Below are 20,823 nucleotides of genomic sequence, written 5' to 3' on the forward strand. Positions count from 1 at the left end.
GCGGTGAGTGAGTGAAAGGCCCTTGGAGTTAGCTTTATCGCGGGAGATTCCAATGATTCTGAATGCTTCCAATTGATCCAATTGAGATTCCAATTGATCGAATGGTGGAAAAAGCACCTCGATCAACTGCCAACCAGATTCAAGTTCACCTTCAAACACAAGGTACGACAGTTTCAACTCGCAACATCCGTCGCCAACTCAATGAAAGGGGGTTATATGGTAGGAGACCCAGGATACCCTACCCTGGAATAGGCTGTGCCCAATTTTTAACTCTCTAGGCCCAAGGCCTCCATTATGACATCATAATTTGAGAAGTACAAAACTTCATCCAATCAAGATGCAATTTCTTGAGCGCCATGTCGGCATAAACTGATGGAGAACAAAAAAAAAAAAAAAAAAAATGATGATGTCATCGGTCACGTGGTTTGGCCGACCATCTTGGAAAAACCGAAAAACTTTGCACCTCTATATCTCCGAAAGTGCTGAATAGAAAAAAATTCAGACATGGCTCATTGTAAAGAACTCTCCATGGGGAATAAAATATGTTAATGATGATGTCATAGGTGCCTCCATTATGACGTCATAATTCGACAAGTACAAAACTTCATCCGATCAAGATGAAATTTTTTGAGGATAATCTAGGAATAAATTAGTTTAGAAAACAAATAATGATGACGTCATCAGTCACATGGTTCGGCCGCCATCTTGGAAAAAGCGAAAAACTTGATCCAAATGGCCGATAAAAAGTACATTCCGGCAAGTCCTCGGTCTCTGACCGATTTTTCATCTGTCTGTCTGTTGGTTTGTGAACAAAATATCTCAAAAAGTTGTGGACGGATTCGGACGAAATTTGGCTGCTACTCCTCTTAAAAAAAGAGATGGAAAAAGATAGAAGAAACCATGCACACTACCAGAAAGCGCGTGCACACACATACACACACACACACACACACACACACACACACACACACACACACACACACACACACACACACACACACACACACCTTTAACCTATCTTTTCATTATCTTCAAATAACTTACTTTTTATTTTATGTTATCACCACAGAATTTACACAGGAAACAGGAATCCACCAGCACAAAAAAATCAATGCACAGGCCCTCTGTTTATAATTAAGTTCCTGTTCCGCTAAACACTTTCATGATGCACTTCCGGTTTATGAATTAAATAAATTAATATGATATACACCCACATATGTGTATATATATTGTAACGGTTTTGAGAAGTGTAACGGTTTTTGAGAAGTGTAACAATTTTGGAGGAAGTGTAACGAATGTGAAAACGTTACAATGTGAACGTTACAAAAGTATGGTAACACCCTGGTAATGTAAATAATGGTCGCAGCCGTCCTCCTAGTTAATTCCATGAAACTTACACGCAGGCCACGGTATATCTTTTTAAATAGTGTATTTCCTTATTCTATGTAGGCTAAATATGTGTTTCCCACTAGATTGACTTTGCATTGTATCAAACAAAATAAGCGTAGGCCCTTCCAATTTCCCCAATCATCTCCGCTCTCCAAAGTTCCTTTCAAAAGGGTGCGAGTGGTTTTCAATCCCGCAAGCCGCCATTGCCCATGTGCTCATCTCGGAGAAGAAAGGCGTGTATCCACCTCGTCATAGAGGGGAGGAGTGAGCCAGAGGGTCGCATGGCCAATCAGCACCGCGGTGAGCGACCCGGTAGGCGTGCCCTCGCAGCCGGCGGCTTGATTCCGCCCCGAGTTATAAAAGCGACTGTAAGGGACTGCTTCACCAGATGACCTGGGAGATGACCTGGGAGATGAGCGAAGAGGTGACACCAAGAGGAGCGGTGAGATGCGAAACGCTCCAAGCCAAAGAGGAGAGGTACTCGGAAAGGAAACCAGCTTTGGAGAGACGCGCTGAAAGGAGGGAGACGGCTCCACCAGAAGGAGAGGAGCAGGTGTGCCCGAGCCAGCGCGTGACGTCTAAAGCATCGGCAGCGGATACGCGACGAAGGGTTTTCCCGCCAAAAACCGCGAGGAATTGAGAGCTGCTGCCTCCGACCCTCCTCCCTCTCCAGCAATCCACCTCAAGCCCTACCTGCCTGCAATATCCCCCGTGTAAGTGTGAACGTCGTCTGTCCTACTCGTTGTCTTGGGGTTAAGTAAAATGAATAGAATAAGCTAACGATGCACTGTGTGACTGCTTCTTCCATCCATTGCTGTAAATAATTTTGGTCGCTCTTCCTTTTTGCTTGTGTGTGTATAATAAATCTGTTCTTCCTCCGTACTCTGTCTTCTTCTCTTTTCCTTCTCTTTCGGTCGCTTTAGAGGTTTCCCAATTGAATATCTGCGGTGCGATCTGGTCAACGTCGGGTGGAATCGGGTTCTAATCGGGGAGCAACTGTTCGGACGCGGTAATACCAACCACTCGGTAAAATAACATCTAAAACCGCGTCTGTAACAATTGGTGTCAGGAGTGGGATTCGGACCTGGGACTAAATTTGTTAGGCCCAAATTTTGGAACACCAATTGTGTTAAGTAACAATTGGTGTCAGGAGTGTCGGATTCGGACCTGGGACTAAATTTGTTAGGCCCAAATTTTGGAACACCAATTGTGTTAAGTAACAATTGGTGTCGAGGAGTGAGATCGGACCCGAAGCGCGCTTAACGCGCTCAAAATTACAAGCTGCCGAAATTTATTTTGTTTTATAAAACCCGAATTTTGGAGATCGCGCCATGGACAATCAAGGCGATCGGATGTCGGTGGGGGAGATAGACGGGTTAGGGGTAACCCAGGACTTAGGGGAAGAAAGGGAGGAGGAGAAAAATGGCAATGTGGTTGCGGAGGTTTCAGACGCACAAAATGGCGCCCTCGCGCACGAGGTTACGGGCGCGCAAAATGGCGCTCTCGCGCACGAGGTTGGGGCAGCTGCGGCCGCACCCTTGGTACTACCAACGGTGGCCCAAATGCAAGCCTTCATGGCCCAATTCATGGTGGAAATGCAGAGAGAAAACGACATTATGGTACAAATGCAGGCGTCCCTCAACCTGCAGAGTGAGCAAATGAGGGCTAACAGTGAGCGATTGTTAAACAAAATTGAAGCAACAACGAACGGAATGAGGGCCGATAGAGAGGCAAGGGAGCAGAGGGACAGAGACCGCAAGTTGGGCGAAAGGGTCCCAGGGGTGCACAAGGAAGTAACGCAGGTCGAAAAGCGCTGGTTGAGCGAAGCGGAGGAAAGCGCGGGTACAATGACGGGGGTAGAAATCGCGACACGGGGTTTGGAAAAGCCGGCGACCGATGAGGTAGAGGGAATTTTATTAAAGCCAACGGTCGTCGAGGTGAGTACAGAAAAAGCGGAAGTGGGCATTGAAATTGAAGAGATGACGGAGGTAGCCCGGGAATTGCAGGGAGAAATGGAATATGTGCAAAGTCCCTGCTCACATCACGATGCTGTGCTTAATCCAAATGGAAGTTTGCAGGTTTTGGTGCAGGGAGGAAGAAGAACCCCGAAGGTGAGACGTGCTGTTGTGTATTGTGCTGGGAGATTTTGTAAGAGGATGTTTAGCGACAAAAGAATTGTCGCGCGCTTGGGATCGAGGAAGCATCCGGGCGTTGGTGAAGGGTCCCGTGTGAGTGGAAATGGCACGCGGGTGAAACAAAAGTGTGCGTCAAGGGGTGAGCGTGTTACGAAGCGCGAGTGTGATACCGAGTGCGAGCGAGAATGCACGTCGGGGTGTACGGAGTGTGACACGAATAGTGAGTTGGTGATGGCGCAGGTGCGAGAGGGCACATCGGAGCGCGAGTGTGAAACCGAGTGCGAGCGAGAATGCACGTCGGGGTGTACGAAGTGTGACACGGAGAGTAAGGTGGTGGTGGAACGTGTGCGAGGAAGCACACCTGAGTTGGTGGTAGCGCGGGTGTGGGAGAGCCCAGGTGAGCGCGTTAGTGGGTGGATGCAAGAGTGCACGCCCATGGTGAGTGTTACGGAGGACGTAACGGAGGAGAGGTGTGGACCAAAGTGTGCGCAAGAGTGTGCGCGAGAGGTGTGGTGTGTAACAAGGAGAGCGTTGGTGGAATGTACGGACGGCGTTGGAACGCCGGGTTTTGTGAGGGTGAAAGGGGTAGCGTATGCGTGTGAGCATGCAAGTAAAGCATCGACGGTAACCGGGTTAGCGGTTAGGGCGACGGATAGCCGATGCGAGCACTCGGGGCGCGGGGTGCTTTGTTGGGTGCGAGGCCCGGCGCGGGTCGATGCTGCGTCGCTTCTCTTCGAAGCGTCGTCGCCGATTCGGGCTTGGCCCCGCCCCGCACGGTCGAGTCCGGGCTTTGTCGGGCGAGGCGACCGGTCCGGTTCAAGGGCGAGTGGGGGGAAGCGGTACGGTGCCCCCTCGTGGGGACGGGGTTCCGACCGGGGGAGATTGAGCCATCGGGCCCGGGACCGCAAGGTGCCGCGCCGAGATGGTGCATGGAATCTCGGCCCAACCAAACCACCTCCCTTGAACCGAAAGCCGGACGGATTCAACCTGCAGGCGACCAAACCACCCGAATTCATTGCTCGGCTTTACGAACCGAGTTTAATGATGTCACGACGCACCGAGGCTAGGATATAGCGGACTGTGATGATGATGGTAGTGATTTGATACGAAATTTATAATAGTGGGTAGAATTGGCAGTAAATGGAAAATTTTTGAATTGGTTGGAATTTGGACGAGCAAAATTGATAGTGGAGAGACCCCCGATGTGGTGGGATGGCAAATCCACCATCCCTCACGGAGGTGGGGCAAATGCGCTATAGATTATGGGGTTGATGGCAGTGAAAACTAGCCCGGGTGGGTTAGGATATATCGTGTGTAGGGATCTAGCGAAGATGACATTAGGTAACGTTAAGTTTAGTTAGTGACTGATACCTGTAGTGGGGACGCAGGTAGTTTAGTGTGGATGATAATGACGTGGGAGCGCAATAGTTTAAAGGGACGACTGGGAAGCGCAAGTTTCAGAGGGGAGTAGTTAGATGAGATGATGCCGTGTGGTTGAGAATTGAACAGGTGTGATTGCACAGGTGTGCAACTGAACAGGTGTGTGGAGCAGTGTATGAGGGAGTAGTGGTGATTGCGTGTGGTGTTGACCAAATGGGCCAGGAAGAAAGGAGGGTGCAGGTGGCACCAGGTGTGATTGCACAGGTGTGCAACGACAGGTGAATGGAGGACAGGTGTATGGAATAAATATCTGGAGTATTGGAATGGATGGTCGTGGAGTGAGTATGGTGGAAATTGTGGAGTGGAGTGGATGGTGCGAAGGTGTGAATGGGGGAAGAGTGGACCCCCATCACGGATACCCGGGGCGGGTAGTGTAAGTGTTAGGTAGAGGGTACAGGTAAATTGTGGTTGGATATTGGCATCTGTGGTGCGGGTGAAAGAATGGTCTTTGGATGGGTGCATTAGTGTTGTGGAAATGGCTGGGCGTGTAGCCTGTTAGTGTGTGTAGTTGGTTTGGGCACTCCACCACTGTGAGGATGTCGGCCAGGTGAGGCCGCAGGTGGGCTCTGGGATCCGGTAGTAGTTGTTGTGGATGGGGCCCGAGGATCCGGAGGACGGACCCGGGTAGCCCGTGCCAGAGAGGGCACTGAGGGGGTGAGAGTGCGAGAGGGCCTTCCCCAGTTAGTTAGGTTAGGGTGAGGAGCTAGGTAAGCTCGGGTGGCAACTGCAGTGGTGGAGGTGTGCAGGTGGGTAGACCTGCTGGGAGAGCTACACGTCGCAGCCCAGAAATTGTGCGAGGGCACCGGGAGATGAATCGGGGGAGTGAGACCCCAAATTGGAAGCACCACAGTTTGGTCAATGGGAATTGGTTTTTAGAACCCATAGTGTAAGTTGGCCAACGGATTGGCAGGGAGAGACCCCGGGTAGTGTAAAGTGTGTTAAGATCATTTAGAGGATAGTTAGGATGAAGGAGTCTCCTCGCACCATCTGCATCCACTCACCTGAGGTGACAGGTACTCCGCACCATGCCATGTTTAATTATTTTTGATGCAAATGTTTTGGATTGTGAGGCGCATCATGACGTGGGTGTGACATTGTGCGTAATTCCATCTCTCCCTCCTTATGAGGATTGATGATGAATTGGGTGATGGCAAATTTTGAAGTCGAGGGATTGTGGAGATGAATTTGGTATAGGGGAAATATGGGGAAGACGTGACAGTAGTGACGAATTTGTAAAGGTGTAAATTCTTGTAAATATGGGGTAAGGGCAAGGGTAGTGTAGGTGACAGGGGGGGGGGGGGGTGACGTACGGTAGGGACGAGTTTTTCTCACTTCGCTCTCCGTACGCACTTCACCCTGCATTGCCTTTATTGACGTGTACCCTTGTGACCTTACCCCTCGCTCAATTGTCTTCCCCCCTTTTGTCTCCCACTTGAGGACCTGTGCGCCATTGGGTGCCGAGGGGAGCGTGCGTGAGGTGGCCATTGTGCGCACGAGATTCCCAGAACCAGCATGCATTGCGTTGATGTACCACTTTATGGACCGCTGTTCTGCGGCCAAGTACTACTTGATGGACCCCAGGTTCTGGGGCAGGGCACCTCTGTTGGAGACCGGCCATAGTGGCCAGGGAATCTTGCTTGCGGACCTCGGTAAGGTGGCACCTATGCCAAACAGGTGGACCACCCTTAGTTGGCCCCTGAGGCCCTAAATAAAAACGAACACAAGTTGTGCTTTTTATATTTCCAAGTAGGCCGCATGAAGCCAGAAGACGTCGGGAAGAACATCGGCCCAGCAGAGAAAGAGAAGACCACCACCAGTTGTTTTGTTGTGTTTATTAAGAACCATGGTGACTGTGCACCGAGTGGTGCTTTGTGGTGCTTTGTGGTGCTTTTGGTGCTTTTGGGTGCTTTGGTGGTATTGGTACTGGTGCATCGATGCAATCAATGCGTGCTGTCTCCTCCCTCCCAACAGGAATTTCTTTTTCTTGTTCCCTAAAAAGAAAAAAAAACCACAGGTCCTGGGTTGCGTTGTAAATAAGAAATCACGTCATTGTAAATAATGCTCCCCACCGTAAATGTATAGTTTGAGAATAAATCCGTAATTCGGTTAGCTGTGGGCTTGAGTCTGTTAGACAGGGTGCAATGCAATAGGGGGACATACTTATTTGTGTTTTAAGATTGTCACACTCAGGGTCAGGTTAATTGTAGAGGGAATTACACCTACGTGTCACACTAAGTTAAAGTTTTGTAGGCCCGGGCCCGGACCTGAAGAAAGGAGGGTGCAGTGTAACGGTTTTGAGAAGAGTAACGGTTTTTGAGAAGTGTAACAATTTTGGAGGAAGTGTAACGAATGTGAAAACGTTACAATGTGAACGTTACAAAAGTATGGTAACACCCTGGTAATGTAAATAATGGTCGCAGCCGTCCTCCTAGTTAATTCCATGAAACTTACACGCAGGCCACGGTATATCTTTTTAAATAGTGTATTTCCTTATTCTATGTAGGCTAAATATGTGTTTCCCACTAGATTGACTTTGCATTGTATCAAACAAAATAAGCGTAGGCCCTTCCAATTTCCCCAATCATCTCCGCTCTCCAAAGTTCCTTTCAAAAGGGTGCGAGTGGTTTTCAATCCCGCAAGCCGCCATTGCCCATGTGCTCATCTCGGAGAAGAAAGGCGTGTCTCCACCTCGTCATAGAGGGGAGGAGTGAGCCAGAGGGTCGCATGGCCAATCAGCACCGCGGTGAGCGACCCGGTAGGCGTGCCCTCGCAGCCGGCAGCTTGATTCCGCCCCGAGTTATAAAAGCGACTGTAAGGGACTGCTTCACCAGATGACCTGGGAGATGAGCGAAGAGGCGACACCAAGAGGAGCGGTGAGATGCGAAACGCTCCAAGCCAAAGAGGAGAGGTACTCGGAAAGGAAACCAGCTTTGGAGAGACGCGCTGAAAGGAGGGAGACGGCTCCACCAGAAGGAGAGGAGCAGGTGTGCCCGAGCCAGCGCGTGACGTCTAAAGCATCGGCAGCGGATACGCGACGAAGGGTTTTCCCGCCAAAAACCGCGAGGAATTGAGAGCTGCTGCCTCCGACCCTCCTCCCTCTCCAGCAATCCACCTCAAGCCCTACCTGCCTGCAATATCCCCCGTGTAAGTGTGAACGTCGTCTGTCCTACTCGTTGTCTTGGGGTTAAGTAAAATGAATAGAATAAGCTAACGATGCACTGTGTGACTGCTTCTTCCATCCATTGCTGTAAATAATTTTGGTCGCTCTTCCTTTTTGCTTGTGTGTGTATAATAAATCTGTTCTTCCTCCGTACTCTGTCTTCTTCTCTTTTCCTTCTCTTTCGGTTGCTTTAGAGGTTTCCCGATTGAATATCTGCGGTGCGATCTGGTCAACGTCGGGTGGAATCGGGTTCTAATCGGGGAGCAACTGTTCGGACGCGGTAATACCAACCGCTCGGTAAAATAACATCTAAAACCGCGTCTGTAACAATATATATATATATATATATATATATATATATATATACTCAAAGGCAAAAGTTATTGTGACACACAAACAACAAACAGAATCAGTGTTAAATTTTTACTGCCGCGGATGAAATGTTATTACATGGAAAGACAAATGTTTCAAGGTATGGTAACGATCAACAGTCCATAAGAACAGTGCACCTGGCATATGCAAATGAGCCACAACACAAGAGGGGGTTCACAAGCAAGTTCACACAGTCAGTAGCGAGTGTGTCCACCTTGTGCATTGATGCAGGCCTGGCACCTCCGCCTCATTGAGGCCACTAAACGTCGATGAAAGTCCTTGGGAAGATCATTCCATATCCGAGGAAGGATTTGGCGGAGTTCCTGCAGCGTTTTTGGAGGATTCGGATGACGTCGTAAATGTCGCTCCATTTCATCCCAGACGTGTTCAATGGGTGACAAATCAGGGGATCTTGCAGGCCAGGGTAACACATTAACATTGTTCTGATTAAGATACTGCTGTACAACTCGAGCAACGTGTGGTCTGGCGTTATCATGTTGAAACGTCACTCTAGGGCCGTTCTGTTGCAAAAACGGTAAAGCGGCCATTTGCAAAATCTCGTCTCGGTACCTCACAGCATTCAAGTTCCCCTCAATTACAATCATTGGCGTTCTTGCTGCAGCTGTTATCCCACCCCAGATCATAACGCCCCCACCTCCAAAACGATCCCCTTCCAGAACACATGGCCTGATGTAACTTTCATCTGTGCACCTGTAGACACGTGTCCTACCGTCAGCTCGGTGAAGCTGTGCCAAATGGTGTTTCTATGGACGTTGAATCGACGAGCAACATCACGCTGCGAGGTACCAGACTGAAGCATACCTATAGCTCTCCATCTGTCATTTTCCCCAAGGCGTGGCATGTCGAACTTGTTCCAGAACGATGAATAGAGGTGTTTTTCTGGCTTCTGCACTTCTTAAGACTGCATTGAGTGGAAATGATAAGCGTCTGGTTGTCTGGCCTTTTAAAGTGAACATTGCTGGCCATTTTTCTCGAATATGTCATGCTTCTTGCAAATTTCGTGCAATTCGAACAACAACTGCTTGGTTGCGTTTCTTCGACCATTTTAACACACTCTTTCTCTGGTTCAAATCCAAAAATTCATTCACAAGATTACCAATGAAAAAATGTCCATGTCACAATAACTTTTGCCTCTGAGTATATATACAAGGGTGTCCTAACACCTTAGCCCACCCCGCCCCCCCCCCCCCTGCCCAGCCCAACATAGGAGAGGTAGGGAGAAACCACGAATAGGGGAAAAAGCTTTATTATTCGACATCTCATGTGCACAGTTTCAAAGCTTTGCTTCAATATTTGGTGTGCCCACCGCCCGCCGACCGAACTGCCTCCAAACGCGCAGGGTAGGATTCCAAGAGAGACACAAACAAGTCACGATCGAACTCCATTTCTTCTAGGACGTTCGTCAAAGCAGTGAGAAGCTCTTCCCTGGTGTTCTGGAGATGAGTGATCGCATTTGTTCAACTCTGTCCTTGAGTATCGAACCCAATGTTCACAGGAGTTGAGGTCAGGCGATGGATGCTCCCGGCCACTCATCGTTTCCGAAAAAATCGACCTTGTTCGCCTTCAGAAGATTCTGGGTCGCCAGTGCGCTCATGCATGGGGCTCGGTCGTGCAGAAACGTGGTCTCCTTGATGCTGAGGATATTTTCTGGGTTCCGTAAGAACGGAATAACATGGCGGGTCAGCACAACGGCTCAGAGGTATTTGCCGTCCCATGATTGTCCTTGCTCTTTGATGACCCACATCAGCCTTTTCACTGTGAACATCAAGAAGACGCCAACGCACCGTGCTGTCTTCGATTTCTCTCGAATCTTGAGTTCTTGTGGAATGTCATCATTGTGAAGAGCCCAAATTCTGTCGTTCTGGAAGCTGGGACGTCGAGCCTCATAAATGAAAAATTCATCAGAAGGGGCCAGGAAAAGAAAGTCATCAGAGGTCCACTAGCTCAAAAACTCACAAAACCACATTCGATCCTCAACGTTCTTCTCCGTCAGCTTCGGTGCTGGAATTTGGTGAAAAGCCTTTGCGCCAATGGACTGAAGGAACCTGTGGATACTTGATAAGCTCTTCTTCTTCCCTCAAACCCGTTCGATCTCCTTTTGGAGCCCTCGAATGCTTTTCTTCTCCTTGGCAAGCGACTCAATGATGATATCCCTGCTTTCCTGAGACAAACATTGTGCTGTCTGTTCGGGCCGGCTGTCCATCTCGCAATCGAAGGGATCACGGTTCCAATTGCGTTTGACGAAGTCCTCAGACCTGTTCAGGTACTTGGCAACCCAGGATCGGGATATGGTTCCCGGCATCTGATCCCTGGCGACTCGGAACGCGATAGCCATGATGCGGCACATCCACCTTTTCTTCTCGGAATCACCCGACCACGACATCACTTCACAAAATCTGCAACAGAACAAGAAAGGCTCATTAGATCATTATGAAATTTGGTATTTGAGATGTCAAATGAATGATCCTTCCCGCTATATGCCCGCCATTGTACAGTGGCGACCCAATAGAGCTGGGCAGGGGGGGGGGGGGGGCAAGGTGTTGGGACACAGGTGTTGTGTGTATATATATATATATATATATATATATATATATATATATATATATACATACACACATGTTGTATATATATTAGAGGTGGGGCCAAGGTGTTGTATATATATATATATATATATATATACATTAGATCTATATAAAACATAAAATATACTGTTTTGGATTCGTCACTTCGGCCTTTGTTGATTAATTTACTTGTAGGATTTTTAGTTTCAGGTAATATTGTTGTTATAAGATTTTTGTGTGAAATGGAGATGACTTTAGTAAAAGGTAGAAATAAATGTTTGTGAAGGAAAAAGGAAAAATGCGGCAAAGAAACCGGAAGGGAGAAGAAGAGAGAGGAGATCGGCAGGGAGAGGAGGAGACAGCTGTGAGTCACATCAAGGCTGCGAGCAGACTTTTCTAATGTTGGTTACGAATGAGTTGAGGCTTCCCGGGAAAGGGATTGCCCGCAACATCGTCACATATTGCGATTGCAATTAAACCTGCGTCACAGGTTTTATCACCAAGTGTGAGCTATTATTGGAGGGAAAGGAGGCGCCTCCATTACAGGCTGATTCGCCATTTTGTCCTCGAAGAGGCTGTCCGCTTGGTGCATCTTGTTTTGTCATTGGGATTCCCATATCGACATCATTGTGTTGATTGTTGTTGGTTTCCATATTGGCCCAATTCCCATATCAACCTCGCACCTCGTAACTCCTCATCCACAGCCGTGCCAATACCAGCCTATTGATTTGCTGTTCTGCATGACTTTGACCTGCACCCAGTGTGGGAATCCGTGCACGGATTTTGGGGAATGTTACATTCCACTCACGTTTGGCGTATCGTGAGTTTATTACTTTGAGAGCATTGGGGAATCATGGTATCCTCATATGTATTGTTCATATGATGCCAGTGATATTTTCATTGTACTTTCTTTAAGAGTGTTATTATTGTGTATGTGAGAGTTCTCAATGCAATTTCTTGTTTTGTTCTACAATTGCATTGGTGTGGTTTCCCATGGTTTATTAGAACACTCAATATAACAAATCTTTCTGCCGCGTTCCCTCTCGAGACTCTGAGGGGCACTGTAACCGGAGTTTGGGGAGGTAAATCATAACAGAAATTAGGGGCTTGTCCAGGATTGAATTCCCTAACATTCCCAAATTTGACATTCCCTAAAATTCCCAAATTTGACTTTCCCAAATTTGACAATTTTTGTGTGAAAGTTAACAGGCTGGCTAACTAATAGTCACAATGGTGTTTGACATGGAAAATGTTGTGACATCCCCTAAAAAGGCACAGTTCCAGGCGTTAAAAAGATCGGAACCTAGGACGTTCGCCAAATACTGTAACTTAGAGGTCCGAGTTAATATGAAGTAGGCAGAGATTCAGACGTTGGTGGTAGAATATTTAGTGGGAGAGAGAAAATGGGAAGAGGTAGCATTGGATTGGTTACCAGAGGAAAAAGGAAATATGAAGCTCCGGAAAATGGAGATACAACTGCAGAGCCAGGAAAGATTAAAAGAGTTGGAATTGGAACAGAAGAGGCAGCAACAAGAGGAAAGAAAAGCAGAAAAGGAACGAGAACTCGAGGAGAAAAGGGCAGCGGAAAGTGCAGAGGAAAGGAAAGCTGAAAGGGACTTAAAGGAACGGGACATGGAGTATCAGAAGGAAATTAAACTCAAGGAGCTTGAATTACTGGGAGGATGGAGAGAAGTCTTATCCTTGCCGGCTAGTTCGACAACAAGTCAGAACTCTTGGGATATTGGTCGGCATGTAAGACTGGTTCCACCCTTTAATGAAAAGGAGGTAGGTAAGTTCTTTTTACACTTTGAAAAGGTGGCTCAGATGTTAAAATGGCCTGTGGAGTCATGGACTATGTTAGTATAAAGTGTTCTGGTGCGTAAAGCTCAATATATCTATTCGGCTTTACCGATTGACCAATGTGCAGATTATGAGACAGTTAAGGAAGCCATTCTCAAAGCCTATGAATTGGTCCCCGAAGCTTACTGACAAAAATTTAGGAATGCCAGGAAGCTGGAGAATGAGACCCATGTGGAGTTTGCCAGAGAGAAGGAAACTATGTTTGATATGTGGTGTGACTCGAAAGAGATTGGGGAAGACTTTAACCTTTTACGACAATTGATCTTGGTGGAGGAATTCAAACAGAGTGTCCACGTGGACATTAAAGTGCATCTGGATGAAAAAAAGGTACCGGAGTTGTATGAGGCAGCAACAGTAGCAGGTGACTATGTCTTGACACACAGGATGGGGTTTCACAAACCTAATTTCCTGCCTAGAGTTAGCCAGGGGAGTTGCATTAAATCAGGTTTGGAGAGCAAATTCTCATGGAGGCGGCCCAGAAAGGAGTATCGGGGAAATCTGGTATCTCAAATTTTAGTAATCAAAAGACTGACTGTCCAACACAGTTCAACCTTCAAGGGGACCCAAGGCAGACCATGGGATTTTCCTCTGGGCTGATTTGTGCTTTTTGCAAGAAACCTGGACATTTGATGTCCCGATGTTACGCCCTGAAAAGGAGAAATCAGGATCGGCGTCAGGCTACTTCAACTCCGAATGCGTTGGCCAGTGCGAGAAATCATTCTTGGAAGACAGTGACTTGTGAAGGTCCCCGTACCAAACTTACTGCATCAGAGAACGACCTGGTCTAAGAGCGTTACAAACCTTTCATTTCCGAGGGGTTTGTGTCACTGAATGGGGTCTTAACTAACCAGAGACCTATTAGGGTATTGAGGGACACGGGAGCACATCAATCTTTGATGCTCGAGTGCATTTTGCCATTGTCTGAAAAAACTGCAACTGAGGTTAGTGTCCTCTTAGAGGGGGTTGGTGGCTTCGTTAATGCTCCTCTTCATGTGATCCATTTAAAGTCTGAGTTGGTGTCAGGACCTGCCAAGAGTTACCATAGGTTTACAAGCCACTCTTCCTGTGGAGGGAATTTATTTTATTACCAGGAACGATTTGGCCGGTGGTCGAGTTTCAGGTATCCGATGTTGGTTGAAAAGCCCAGTATGGAAAATAACACAGCACAGTTAGAGCAGGAAATTCCGGGTATCTGTCCATCATGTGCAGTGACTCATGCTATGGATAGGAAGCGCTCTGAAGAGAATGAGAAGGAAGGTGATGTGGATTTGGGTTCCATAGACAAATTGGAGGAAAGGTCTGGGAGAGACTGTAGGAAAGGGAATGACACCCAGGAACCAAATGATAAGGTTTCATCTGGACCAAAGGATTAAATGGAGTGTCCGTCGGAGACATCTGGGAACGAGGCTGAACAAACGGTACTTGTACGAAAGAGACTTGTTGAAGAGCAACACAGAGATTCTGAACTCCGGAGTCTGATTGGTAAAGCCTTTACAGACGAAGAGGCTATGAAGGTACCGGTTGGTTATTTCATGAAAGGTGAAATACTTATGAGAAAATGGAGACCACCGGAGGTAACAGCGAATGACGAGTGGAAAAATCCATTACCAAATTGTGGTGCCACAACCGTACCAGAAGGAGATATTGATTTTGGCACATGAGACACCTTTGGCCGGGCACCTTGGAGTTAAAAAGACGTGTGAAATAATTCTCGCACATTTTCTCTGGCCAGGATTGCGACGTGATGTGGCGGAGTTCTGTAAATCTTGTCATTCTTGTCAGCTGGTGGGCAAACCTAATCAGAAAACCCCTTCAGCGCCTTTAAGGAAGTGCACAGGATGGTCAACATATACTGATGTCCAGCCTTAGTTTTAGGTAAAGGACCTACACAGTCAATAATGACCCGACTGAATGGTTCTTCAAAAGCTGGAATCGGTTTTAATTTTTTTTGGCCTTAGTCACACCAAATGGGTTGTATCAGTACAAGGTTCTTCCCTTTGGGTTGAAAAACGGTCCTGCTACATTTCAATGACTAATTAATAAGCTTATTGCAGACCTTGAGAGGGGTGGAGGCTTATCTGGATGATGTCATCATCCACACCATGACAATGGAAGATAATCTTAAACAAATTCATGCATTATTCAAGAAATTGACCGAGACAAGGTTGTTCACCAACTTAGCGAAGAGTGAGTTTGTCAAAGCACAGGTGGTGTTCCTCGGCCATGTAGTCGGTCAAGGTCAGGGCCATCAATGACAGCCAAGATAGAAGCCATTGATCGCTTCCAAATTCCAAAAGGGAAAAAGGAGCTTCTGAGATTCTTGGGTATGGCTGGTTGGTACCGGCGGTTCTGTAGGAATTGTTTTTCTGACGTGGTAGCCCCTTTAACGAATTTGCTGAGGGAAGAGACCAAGTTTGTTTGGGATGACAAATGCCAGGCTGCCTTTGCCCAAGTCAAACCGATATTGATGAGCTCCCCTTCCCTTGCAGTGCCGGATTTTCAAAAACCTTTCAAGTTGGCCATTGATGCAAGTGATGCGAGGGTTGGGGCAATTCTACTGCAGGAAGGTGATGATGGCATTGATCACCCGGTGTGTTACTATTCGAGGAAGTTTGACAGACATCAGCAAAATTATGCCACTGTGGAAAAAGAGACCCTTGCTCTCCTCCTCGCTCTACAGTGTCATGAGGTGTATCAAGGAACTACTTACCTTTCCTATAAAGGTTTTCACTGAGCACAACCCCTTAACATTCATTCAAAAAATGAAAAATAAAAGTCAGAGGTTGATGAGATGGAGCTTGTCTTTGCAAGAGTTAGACTTGGAAATTAGGCATGTAAAGGGCAGAGACAATGTAGTCACCGATGCTTTATCCAGAGTGAATTAACCTTGAGGATTTCTGTCGTTGTTTGGAATTTTTGTTGCTTAAGTGACTTTATCAGCCATACTTTTGATTTGTAGTGTTATGGGTGTGAGTATTACTTTTGGTTGTTAAAGATACTTTTTACATGGAAAGAAAGTTTTCACAGTGTTCCAACATTCTTCCTTGAAGGTGGGGAGTGTTATGGATTCGTCACTTCCACCTTTGTTGTTGATTAATTTACTTGTAGGATTTTTATTTTCAGGTAATATTGTTGTTAAGATTTTTGTGTGAAATGGAGATGACTTTAGTAAAAGGTAGAAATAAATGTTTGTGAAGGAAAACGGAAGAATGCGGCAAAGAAACCGGAAGGGAGAAGAGGAGAGAGGAGGAGATCGGCAGGGAGAGGAGGAGACAGCTGTGAGTCGCATCGAAGCTGCGAGCGGACTTTTTTATATTGGTCGTGAATGAGTTGGGGCTTCCCGGGAAAGGGATTGCCCGCGACATCGTCACATATTATGAATGCAATTAAACCTGCATCTCACGTTTTATCACCAAGTGTGAGCTATTGTTGGAGGGAAAGCAAGCGCCTCCTTTACAGGCTGATATGCCATTTTGTCCTCGAAGAGGCTGTCCACTTGGTGCATCTTGTTTTGTCATTGGATTCCCATATCGACATCATTGTGTTGATCGCTGTTGGTTTCCATATCGGCTCAATTCCCATATCAACCTCTCAACTCGTAACACCTCATCCACAGCCGAGCCAATATCAGCCTATTGATTTGGCGTTCTGCACGACTTCGACCTTCAACCAGTGTGGGGATCCGTGCACGGACTTTGGGGAATGTTACATTCCACTCACGTTTGGCGTATCGTGAGTTCATTGCTTTGAGAGCATTGGGGAATTATGGTACCATCATATGTATTGTTCATTTGATGCCAGTGATATTATCATTATACTTTTTTAAAGGGTGTTATCATTGTGTATGTGAGAGTTCTTAATACAGTTATTTGTTTTGTTCTACACAATTGCATTGGTGTGGTTTTACCATGGTTTATTAGAACATTCAAAATAACAAAACTTACTGACGCATTCCCTCTCGAGACTCTGAGGGGCACCGTAACCAGAGTTTGGGGAGGTCAAATGTAATATATATATATATATATATATATATATATATGTATATATATATATATATATATATATATATACTGAAACGCAAAAGAAACTTACCACCTTTGAAACCTTTAATTATCAACAATAACACTGCGTGTAGTAAATGTGTGAACTTATTTGTGGACAATAGTGTCCTCACTGTCAGACAAAACGGTCACGGATGGTCACTTGAACCTTCAATGGTCACTTCATAGCACAGCTGTTGAACAGCCGTTTTGACTGTCAGTGATTAGCCAAGGGGTACGGGATGATTTTAATGAGCTGCACGTGATGTCTTGATATTGGCTTTAACAAGGCCAGTGCAAAATGGGCATTTTGACCGAAACATTTGACCATTTTGACCATCTTCAAAAAGACCGAAAACGCAAAAGAAACTTACCACTTGTTTGAAATGTAATAAAATTGTAACAGTTCAAAATAAAACAAACCAACAATTGCTAATTGAAACATTGGCATTTTATTGATGACACGTCAAGTTTTTGACCAAGATACACCATCTCATCAGTTTGTTCTACAGTACAGAACAGCACAGGGTGCAATGTCAGTCCCCTTTCAATAGCGTGTGTGGCCACCATTGTTTGGGATACAGGCAGTGCATCGTCGGCGTATACTGCCTACCAGTCTTTGGATGGATTGCTGCTGGATTCACTCAATGTGAATTGAGTGCTGGATTCTGCTGGATTTCTGCTTTGGATGGATTGCTGCTGGATTCACCCACTCAGTCCTCAATGTCTGAAGCAGCTCTGCCCGTGTCCTGGCCCTGCCAACTACGCGTCTCCCAAGCTCATCCCACAGGTGCTCTATGGGATTCAGGTCAGGGGAGAGCGCAGGCCACTGCATGGTGTTGATGTTCTCTCCTTGGAGAAATGCAGTGGTAAAGCTAGCAGCATGGGGACGAGCGTTGTCATGCTGAAAGGTTCTCAGTTCTGGGTGGTCTAGCAGGAATGGCAGCAGATGAGGTCGCAGGATGTTATCCACATACCGCTGGGCGTTAAGATTCCCATCCACAACCACCAGTGGCGTCCTGTACCAGCCTGAATGGCGGCCCACACCATCACACTTGGGCCACCCCACCTGTTGGCTTGACGCACGCAACAATCGGCATATCGCTCGCCAGTTCTTTTCCAGACACGCTCACGCCCATCAGGACTGTCCACACGGAACCTTGACTCATCGCTGAAAGCGACCTCGTTCCACTGCGCCAAGGTCCACCGCTGATGCTGCTGGCACCATCTCTGTCGGTTGCGGCGATGGGCAGCCGTCATCACGGGGCCTCTGTATGGTCTTCTGGCAGTCAGACCATAGTCATGCAGTCGTCTTCGTGCAGTATCATTGGAGATCCGTGGGTTTGCACGCCCCGGAGTTTCTGCCGCAGTGCGGGATGCTGGACGGAATCGATCCCGCAGGTGACTTCGGACCATCTGCCTGTCTTGCCTTGCAGTGGTGACTCTTGGCCTCCCTGATCGAGGTCTGTCATCTGCAGAGTTGTGGAGGGTGTCTCTGTCCACCAGGGCCGATATCGTCTGGTGTGAACAGCCAAGGCGACGTGCCACCTCACGGTAGCTCAGTCTGCCTTGCAGCATGCCCAGGGCACGCTGCCGTTGATCCCTTGACAATCGTGGCATGTTGATTGAAATGCCCATTTTGCACTGGCCTTTTTAAAGCCAATAGCAAGACATCATGTGCAGCTCATTAAAATCATCCCGTACCCCTTGGCTAATCACTGACAGTCAAAATGGCTGTTCAACAGCTGTGCTATGAAGTGACCATTCGTTCAAGTGACCATCCGTGTAGTGAAATCGTATCCGTACTGAACCCGGGTGGGGATGCTCGCTGCTCGCTGTCATTGTTGTCCCCACTAGGGGCGTGACTATAAGACCCGTTGCTGTGTCAGTGCTCCGAGACTTCTCCCTTGTGACATGTTACATCGGTAGCCTCGTTAATGGTACGCCTTTATAGAATATCTAGCTTGCTTGCATTGACTGATATGAATGGCTTTATGAGATGTCGCATCGTATGCTTATTGTGTATTTCCACTTACAGGAATGATGTGATGATCTAAATGCAATTAAACCAAACCGTTGGACTAAAAGTTGTGCGGACCTGAATGGTTTTCCACAACACTTAATTGCATTTAAGATCTGCTGACATGGCTGGCAACAAGACGTTGACGGTGTCCATTTTCAGCGCCGACCCACAAGCCACGGACGGAGGCTTGCAACTCAAGCACTGGCTCAAGCAACTGGAGCATCTCTTTAATGAGCCTGATACCGCTCCGACGCCTGCCGCGAAGCTGGCAATATTACACTCAAAAATCGACTACCGGGTCTACCACTCGGTCGCTCAATGCACGACGTATGATCTTACCGTCGCGGAGCTCAAGCGGCTTTATATAAAAGAAAAAAGCCCTGTGTATGCGCGTTATTTGCTGCAGACGCGACGGCAGCAACCCAACGAGCCTATGGATCATTACGCCCAGGAGCTCCGGCAGCTCATGCTGGACAGCGCCCAGCCACGGACTCCCGAGCAGGCTAAAGATGATCGACTTTTAGATGCCTTCATAGCAGGGGTCTCCTCTCAGGAACTACGTCTCAAACTCTTGGAGAAGACCGACCTGACCTTCGCTACGGCGGTTGAGCAAGCGACGGTGTATACTGAAGCGCGGATGCAATCGAACGCCTATGATCGCACGCGCCTTTTGGCGGGCACCTCACTACACGCCCGGCCGGAGAGGACCACTGACGAGGACGTGGATCCGCCTGCTGAACTCCGGGATGCTCCGGAGGATGACCCTACCCTGACAGCTGCCGTTACGACCAGCAGACCCAAGGCCTTGCGCGGGGCCGCATGTTTTTTTTGTGGAGGGCCTCGTCATGCCCGAGTCGTGTGTCCGGCACGTGACGCTATTTGCCATTTGTGCTCGCTAAAGGGACATTACGCGAAAGTGTGCAAGAAATCGGCACGCGGCTCGCGGCCCTTCGACACGCGCAGCCGCGGTCGCGCAGGCGCGGCAACCTTGAACGGGCTTGTAGCAGAACCCACGAGCCCAGCGCCTTACCCGTCTTCGAAGGGGAGGGCCTCTCGCTGCGGCCCGCTGGGCGCTCAGACAACCTTGACTGGCGCCACCGGAAAGCCACCACCGTCTCATTCTCCATCGGGGACAAAGGCCGCGTCCTTGGCCAAACCTCGAGCCACGCAAGGGAAGAAACAGCTTTCGAATACTACGGAAGCCTTCTGTCAAAGCGACCAAACGAAAAAGGCGATTTCGAATACTACTACGGAAGCCTGTTGTCAAAGCGACCAAACGAAAAAGGCGATTTCGAATACTACGGAAGCCTTTTGTCAAAGCGACCAAACGAAAAAGGCGATTTCGGCTACAACGGAAGCCTTTATCTGCCAGGAGTGTCAAAAGGCGATGTCAAATACTACTGAGGCCTTTTCTCATCGGATTTTGAATCGCGAAACACCGGAATGCTGGGGAAAGCCCTCTGATGACGATAATGGATTCCCCATGGTCAACGCAGACTCCGGTCACGATCGCAAAACTGCTGCTGGTGTAGGATCCACCCGCGAGGCTGGTCCGACCCATTCGGGGGGCTCAGTCCCGCTCCCAGCTGCCTCGTCTGGCCTGGCTCAAGCCCTTATTCCCCTTATGGTTGAGGGCCATTGTGTTCAGGCCTTGGTGGACACCGGATCTACGGATAGTTTTATCGACCAGCGACTTGTGCTCAGGCATGGATGGCGGATCGGGCGGTCTACACGACGGATCTTCATGGCATCCCAGGGACTCCGGCTTAGCACAAAAGGGGAATGCCGATTGAAACTAGTGCTAAAGGGACGGGTTTTCCCT

The 20,823-nt window shown here is 47.8% G+C and overlaps 1 long non-coding RNA gene across 1 annotated transcript in view; it reads right to left on the reverse strand.

Moving 5' to 3' along the window:
• Window positions 1-9,747: 9,747 nt before the first annotated feature.
• LOC137430679 (uncharacterized) overlaps window positions 9,748-20,823 on the reverse strand; it is a 62,632-nt gene continuing 51,556 nt past the window's right edge. The window contains exon 2 of the long non-coding RNA XR_010985153.2: window positions 9,748-10,913. This is a non-coding gene — a long non-coding RNA (uncharacterized LOC137430679). The remainder of the gene's footprint in view (window positions 10,914-20,823) is intronic.

This window comes from Myxine glutinosa, chromosome 7, assembly GCF_964187855.1.
Source record: "Myxine glutinosa chromosome 7, kmMyxGlut1.1, whole genome shotgun sequence".
Lineage (NCBI taxonomy): Eukaryota > Metazoa > Chordata > Myxini > Myxiniformes > Myxinidae > Myxine > Myxine glutinosa.